The sequence below is a fragment of the Ostrea edulis genome, chromosome 1, assembly GCF_947568905.1.
Source record: "Ostrea edulis chromosome 1, xbOstEdul1.1, whole genome shotgun sequence".
Taxonomy (NCBI): Eukaryota; Metazoa; Mollusca; class Bivalvia; order Ostreida; family Ostreidae; genus Ostrea; species Ostrea edulis.
The window spans coordinates 76,362,366-76,370,578 of record NC_079164.1 but is presented as its reverse complement, the minus strand read 5'-3'; the positions used below and the strand labels follow the sequence as shown (position 1 = coordinate 76,370,578).

Below are 8,213 nucleotides of genomic sequence, written 5' to 3'. Positions count from 1 at the left end.
ACTTTTGTGTCTTATTAGATTGACGAAAAGTGTGAGAACTTGGAGACAATATTGGAATCGTGGAAGCTCTAACCATGAGCTGCCCTAGGGGTTGTTGCCATGGTAAAGTACTAAATTCTCGCAACCTCCTAAAATTATCATCATAATACCTCCATGCCATGTCACCATTGGAGGCATGAATTTGCCGAATGGTGGTCATGTATTTTAGCAATTGTGGTGCCTCATCTGGCTTAGCTTCTAAGTATATAGATGTAAAAACCATGAATGCATTTGTCCATTGATGTATGGTCATTGGACTTTTTTTGCTTCCCTGGGAAGCAACAATGATGCTCCCTTGCTCAATCTGTAGAGAGAGTTTGTCGTCCTGAGAATCAGGTAAGAGCGAGTTGAGATCGACAAATTTGTTAGACCAATTTTTTTGTTTTATTCTCTGGGAGATGGTGGCTCCCAGAGGAATGCCTGCAGATAAAGACAAGGGAGCAACATTGTTTAATTTTATCTTTTCACCTGTAGTGAGAGACTCCCCTCCAAACAACTGATCGAGAGCCATTAAAAAGGAGGACTAAGCTGTTTCCTCATGGGGGATTGTGAAAGGCCTGTCCTCATTGGTAGCCAATGATTGGATGGGACCAGGTTGTTCCGCAAACATGGCAGTCGGGGATCCGGAGAGTGACCTCAGTTCTGAGTTGGACATTCCCGGCTCATGAGATCCTCCTTGAACTGGGTGAGGTTCCCCATGCTGGTTCTGGTTTTTTTAAAATGGCATCAGCCAACTTGTCGTAGTCTATACACCCAAGAGAATTGTCCGATGTAGTGTTGATACTTGTAGATGCCGTCCGCTGGGAAGAATTTTCCCTCCTGGCCCTCTTCTGTTTTGGGGTCTTACTGGGAACCCCTGTCCCCTGTCGCTTCCGCGGCATCTCTGAAAAACAAGACTCAAATAGGAGAAAATAATCATACTGGCAATTGCGTTTTGATCTCCCAATGTAATAAAATGACCACGAATGTCAAGACTGAGGTACAATATCCATGAAGTCAGTAAACATGTGTGAAATAAAGTATATATATGTACCAACATAGCAAATATATTGATATATATATTATATATAATATACAAATATGTGCCAAAAGTTTTACAGCTTGATATCGACAACATGGTATCATAATCAGAGAAGTAGAACCAAGTTGTCGGATCTCGGGCACTGAACATTACCCGTGAACTAAACAAGAAGTCTGTTTCATCACAAGAACCACAATATGAATATAGTACCCACCAAGAATCTGAAACAAGTGACCCAACCAGAAGGGTTATAAGTACCGGATTATAATATAATCCTAAATTGTACTCTATACATGATAACCCATAGTCACACGTCAGAAAGGATACAATATTCAGGATTGAAACCAGACAAAATCAAGCATATTTAAAATTAAAACAATCAAATAAGTGGCACATTGTAAAAGAGAGAGAGAGAGTGGGCTGCCTAAGCATTGGGTAAAATTCCAGCATGCTTACCATATGCTGTAATGCAAGTAAATGATATCTATATAATGTAAGCGATTACCCAACAAATCTCTTGGCCGCTCTCAATATTACTCTCTTGACGCTTTGAAGGTATTTGTTGCGTGTCTGTGTCAGTACATCGAATGTGGACTCCATCAGGTGCCAAAAATTTCATGGAATTCCAAAAACCATGATGATGATGGAAACAAACATTGGATTCCTCGTTCCTAACCGTCCAATCTTTCAGCAGCTTATTGAGCTCCACCACTTTCTCGTTATAAGACCCAGTCCTCCTCCTTCTAAACACTTGCCCAATTACAATGGTTTTAACCTCGCACTCTTTCACCAGGAAATTTGAAAAGCTAATAATATCTCTAAATACCGTCCTCACTGGTATTCCGCTGTCTATATAATTTCCTCCAATTTGAATAAAAGTCCTCGCACCATTCGACTCACAGTCAGTCCGCCCGACGCACGGAAATCTACCTGGAATTTGTTCTCATGGAGTCTCAAATTTACATTTCCGGAATCTTTTTGAGCATAGTCTCTCAATCTCCGAAAAAACGAATGTCCCATAACACTCACACGCAACGGTAGTCAGTTTTTAAATCGAGGTAAGCTACTGACAAACAAGTTGATGGTACAGGGATTTCAACAGTCTCGATTGAAGTCAGCATTTCGCAAATTCTATGGTCGTTATAACGATCTAGTTCGTCAATACAACCTCGCATTGGGTCAAATGCTGTCTGACGTGTTTCATACCGATTGTTAAGCCGTTCTTGGCACACTGATTTTGACTGCGGATAACTCCGTTTACCTGATCAGGATATGGGGCTCACGTCGGGTGTGACCGGTCGACAGGGGATGCTTACTCCTCCTAGGCACCTGATCCCACCTCTGATGTGTCCAAGGGTCCGTGTTTGCCCAACTATCTATTTTGTATTGCTTGTAGGAGTTATGAGATTGATCACTGTTCGTTATCTTCACCTTGCATAAACACCATATACAGGTGATAATGGAATATTGCTACATAAATGTGGGAAGTTGACGATGGAGAAGCTGAAATCATCCCGTTTGTCATACAGTTGAGTTGTCAGTTTGCCGTTAATGTCTACTTTCAATAAAATATCTAAGTATGAAGCAGACGTGGACGACTCTGTGGTGTCCTTTATTTCGAGCTCACAGGGATATATCAAATCGACATATGAATGAAAGCTATCATTGTTAATAGACAAAACGTCATCGATATATCTAAAAGTCGAATTGAAGGTCACAGCGAGATTTTTTCTTCTCACGTAGAAGTTTTTGAATAAATTCTGCTTCATATGAATATAACAACAGTAGCACAATTCGTGCCCATTGGAATTCCAACAGACTGTTGGAAGACCTGATCACCAAAGACCACGAAGATATTGTCAATGAGGAACTCTAGCATATTTTTTATTTCAACTTCAGAGTACTTGTGCGTGGAATCAGAGTGGTGTTTAACAAAGTAAGTTTTTGAATGACTGATCACTAGATATGAATATTTCCGTTTTCGGTTTTTGTTGAAGAAGCAACTGTCTATGATGTCAAAAAGTCTAGTCTTTAGTTTATCGTGAGGAATGGTCGTGTATAGTGTTGAAAAGTCATAGGTTTTAATGCTATTGATTTGGGGAAAATTCTGTGATTTCAAGTTTACTAAAAGTTCTTTAGAATTTTTTACAATCCACATTTGATTAACACCACTTCTGGCATATGTAGTCGCACAGTAAGTTTGAAGTTTCTCCTTCACGGCTGTTAACATTTTCGTGAGGAGCTGATCATTTTGTACACAGATTTGAAAAATATAAGATCAATATTTTGAAGAAGAAAAAAAACAACAATCTTTTAATTTTTCATTGATTTATTAGATAAATTTGAATTATCTTTCAAACAGAAACGAATGTTGTTTTCATGAGCAAATATTCTTACTTTGTTTACATGCGGCCTTTTTTACGAAAGAAACCGAGAATATGCGAATGTATTAAGAGTTTGTCGTGTTATTTATTCTATGCACGCAAAAAAAAATAGTTTTAATGCAAGCCAACAATATTACCCCCGACAACTGTACAGGAGAGTTTTTTTTTTGGACGTTTTTCTTATTTATTTTGAGGTCAAAAGGTCAAAGTCTCCTTTTCACTATATACTGTAGATTTGAGTTTGCCTCTAACTTTTATACATGTACTTGCTGATGCGTGTTTATCAGACTTCAAATCCTGATGACATTCAAGATTCATGTTTTTACTTTTGAAATCCAAAGGCCAAAGGTCATTATCACACTAAATACCTATTGCGGCCATTCAAAGCTTCATACTTATAAACTATATAAAATACGTGCATGTTTTTAGTTCGTGAATGAAAGCGTGCATAATTTTCCAAACTGCAACTCGGCCATACGCATCTTTGATGCATGATATTTTGAAATTATATAATTTACTGCTCTTTATATCATAAATTATTATTTTTAAAAAAAAGGTGTCTGGCTGTGGACTTGTATATTTATGATTAACTATCACATGTATATATCTTTCATTGCATAGGAAACTTCTAGTCCTACATGTATGAGTGTCAAAAAATTTGAAATTATATAAATCATTTGTTAAAATGTTTACAATTAACATGTATATATTTACAGTTCTAGTAATTTAGAAACTATTTTTATGCCCCCAGATCGAAGATCAGGGGGCATATTGTTTTTTCCTGTCTGTCAGTTTGTACTTCTGTCAGAAACTTTAACCTTGCTAATAACTTTTGAACAGTAAGAGCTAGAGCTTTGATATTTCACATGAATATTTCTTGTGACAAGACCTTTCCGTGGGTACCAGTTTTTACCCTGTGACCTTGACCTTGGAGTTTGGCCTACTTTTTGAAAACTTTAACCTTGTTAATAACGATTTAACAGTAAGTGATATAGCTTTGATATTTCACATGAGTATTCCTTGTGACAAGACCTTTCCGTTTGTACTAAACCTTTTGACCTTGACCGGCTACCTAACATGGCTACGTCAACAAACGAAATCATTTGAACCTGGGAGTTTTCAGGTCGTATGGGGCTTTAATGAATATTTGAAGGTATGTTTAGACACATGTATAGTAGGGAAATATGTTAAGAATTTTTTTATATTAAATTTATGAGACAGCAACTCAAGAATACAACGATATAAGGCCTCAACCGTGCGCAGCTTTTTGTGCGCCGTAAATCGAAGGTTTTTATAAGGGGTGGCTCTGTAGCTCTCTGTTATGTCAAAATATTTTTTCAGAGAGCTACAGTTCTGCAGCTAGATCAAGACAAGTTACGTCCCTTTTCTGAAGTGAAAGTAGAAATTCGTGAGTGGTGATTTGAATATTTTGAGCTGGTTTAAGTCCTTTTAAAAATCAACTAGAATTTTACATTTGATACTTAAGTGTTTGTCGGAGACCGTTATGCTCTCGATGGGTAGCTTTCAATGATGATGTATCAGTGGATTTACGCTGCGATCGTGATTACAACAAGGAGAACTTGTATGCAAAAACTTCTGAGAAGATTAGCCGAAAAAGAAACGCACAGGTGGCATTAAATGTGTCCAATGCTGTTGTCATAACAATTCAGATCCGTAAGTACTTTACTATCATTCATTTTGCCTCAGTTTGTAAAATAACTAGACAGTAAACAAATATATTATATAGTTTATTCAATTCCATATATATGCAATTCACCGTTGAATATAAACTTCAAGCAAAATCTTGTACACGAGAAATGCCTGTGCCGATAGGTGTTTGTGAATAAGATTTATCACATTAACTTTAACGTTTGTAAATATTCATAAATCTGTCAATTTAATTTCATTTTGAAGTTTGCAATTGCTCATTCTGATGTTATTTAAACTTATCAATCAGCAAGAAATATTTATTTTTCTTAATATACATTTGTAGCTCTGACAGTCAGGGGTGCAGATTCAAGATTGGATGTTCTAAATGAAATTAAGACAGAAATATTTTCTGTGAGGAATGTATAAGACTCAGCATCATCATTATGACAACACAGTTGTGGGTCATTAAAATTTAAGTGGATCCAACATGGCTGGAACTTGTTTAAAGATTGTTCAACTGGAATGTGTCCACTGAGAAAATCACAGAGGCTGAAACTGTTGGAGAATATCTGACAACCTGTTTTTGAATTTCTCATCCCCTTTCATGGAAGGAACTGTACTCAACTGAACAATGCAACTGTACATGTCCATAGTTTACAGAAAAATACTGATATACATTGTATATGCAAAAACAAATATAGTGTGTTAGTCAACTCATTTTTAGATAAAGCTTGAACATATGATTGAAGATTGTTTAATTTATTTTCTGGACTGACTGAGAGCTTCACAGACTGCAATTTAAAATGTACAATTTTAATCTAATAGAAAACAATCAGGATAAGTCTGACAGAAACAGGACAACTTTAAATTGATATTCTTAATATAACCAAAATGGACACAAAATTTGCTTTTAAAAACAAAATAATACCCCACCCCCACCCCGAATTGGAAGTTGGGCAGTAATTTTTGTAATGCATGCATCTTATACGTCGTGCATCTACATGTACGACACATAAACCCATATTATAATTTTGATACAAAACCAAAACCTGTTTTTAACAATAACAATCCCCCACCCCTGTGAATTGTGTTGTTATAAACAATGGATGTTTTGGGAATTTTAATGGGCATTGATTTTGCATTGCAAATCTTTTTTAATGCCATCGTCACAGAATCTGGTATTCATGGAAATGAATGAAATTATTTGCAACAAAGTAATTAGAAAAGTGCACTTACGTACTTATGAAGAAAGTACTGACACAAGCCAAAAGGCCATCCATATTCAGTTGTTTTTCCCCCCACTAAAGTTGGATTAATCGAGAAATAAAGAAATGAAATGAAAGGGCATATTAATGATTGGGTATGCATTCTTTTCCCAACATTTTCTCGACACTGATTTTTATCAGCTACCCACATACATATGTACTAACGATTTCTAAATTGTTTTGTGTGTCAACTAAAGCTGCAAGGTACCAGAAAGATGATGTTACTTGGGTCATAATCTACTTACACCAGTACACCACCCTTTCATTTCATTTCTGTTTAATCATTTGAATTTAATTATTACAAAGGGGAAAATATGAAGAAAAATGTGTTACTATGGAAACATCAACCATAATCATTGAAAACAATTTAATGTACATGTACTTCAGTAGATTTATTCTACAATATCATAACTTCATCTTTGTATTCATAGGCTGGTTAAAATATACTAATTAAGAAGGAATTCAATTTGTAGTTTAGTTGCTATAGAAACCTACTTCCATGGAAACATTATGTTGGTGATTTAGATTTCTTTTCATTTACATTTTAAACTACAAGTATTGTACCTACTTATACTCAGTTGAGTCAGTTTTGACCAGAGATAGCTAGTCCAAAAGTCCTGTTATGAAAATGTTGGTAATCTGACTGTTTTGTCTCCATGGAAACATTAAATAGGAACTGTAGCAGCTAGATGTAACTGTTATGAAACAGCTGCTACAGTTCCTATTTAATGTTTCCATGGAGACAAAACAGTCAGATTACCAACATTTCATTACTAATACACATGTACTATAATTCAAATGATTAAACAGAGTCATATAATGCTTTTACAGGAAATGCCTAGAGATAAATAGATATAAATCTTGTGAAAAGTAAAAATTCTATTCAATACAAAGTAATTCAAACACATTAAAAAAAAAATTCATTTTCATTTTAAATGTAATGATCTTCTACCAATGCCTTTTGACTTGAAGATTTTTTTAAATGTTTGCTACACCAACTAATCCAACTTATGACTAATCCATGGAAATTATGAAATTTGTACTTTATAACAATTATTAAGATTATGACAGAACACTTTCACTTAATAATAGGCACACACGTTTCTGCTTCCTGACACAAATCAGTTTTATAGTCAGCACTTTTCTTCAAAACTAAGGAACCATATACATGTATCTTATAATGGTTGCTATGGTAACAAAAGAATTAATCATTTATATGGCTAATTTAAGTAGACTTTTACATCAATTTATATGTTCAAATATAATATGACAATGAGTTTACACTATCACATGGTAATAAGCAGACCTGTAATGCTTTCTGATACAAATTAGCATACTAGATTACTTATTAAAACCTTGTTATAAAATACTGAAATATGGTTACTATGGTAACTGAAATATTTCATAACATGAGAATTCATGATATTTATCATTGTTTATGTCAAATTTAATAGATTAAGGATATTGATAAATTATTAAAATTTGACTCATATATTCATATTATGAGATTTTTCATATTACCATGGCAACCAATTTTTCAAGCTATATAATTTTATTTAGCAAAATAAGACATTGGTCGTTTTTGAGTCGGCTCGCGAAGCGAGATTCTCCTTGCTATCAACGGCGTGCGGATTTACCGCGTCACACAAACTCTTTGTGTTTATAATCATGCGCGTGCAAATAGTTCTTATTCTTTAGTTGTTGAAATTTCAAGACTGTTTGGTAAATATCATTCCTTTCTTATCCATACTCTTTAAAACTATTCCGATTATGATTCTGCGCGACATAACATGCAAATTCTCCTTTTAAAATGTTTTGTCTGATCTGTTTATTAGACAAAGTGAGCGCGTATGA

General features: G+C 35.0%; 1 pseudogene; it reads right to left on the bottom strand.

The window, feature by feature from the left end:
- Positions 1-1,561: 1,561 nt before the first annotated feature.
- Positions 1,562-2,092, bottom strand: LOC125673652 (uncharacterized; annotated as a pseudogene).
- Between the last annotated feature and the right edge of the window lie 6,121 nt (positions 2,093-8,213).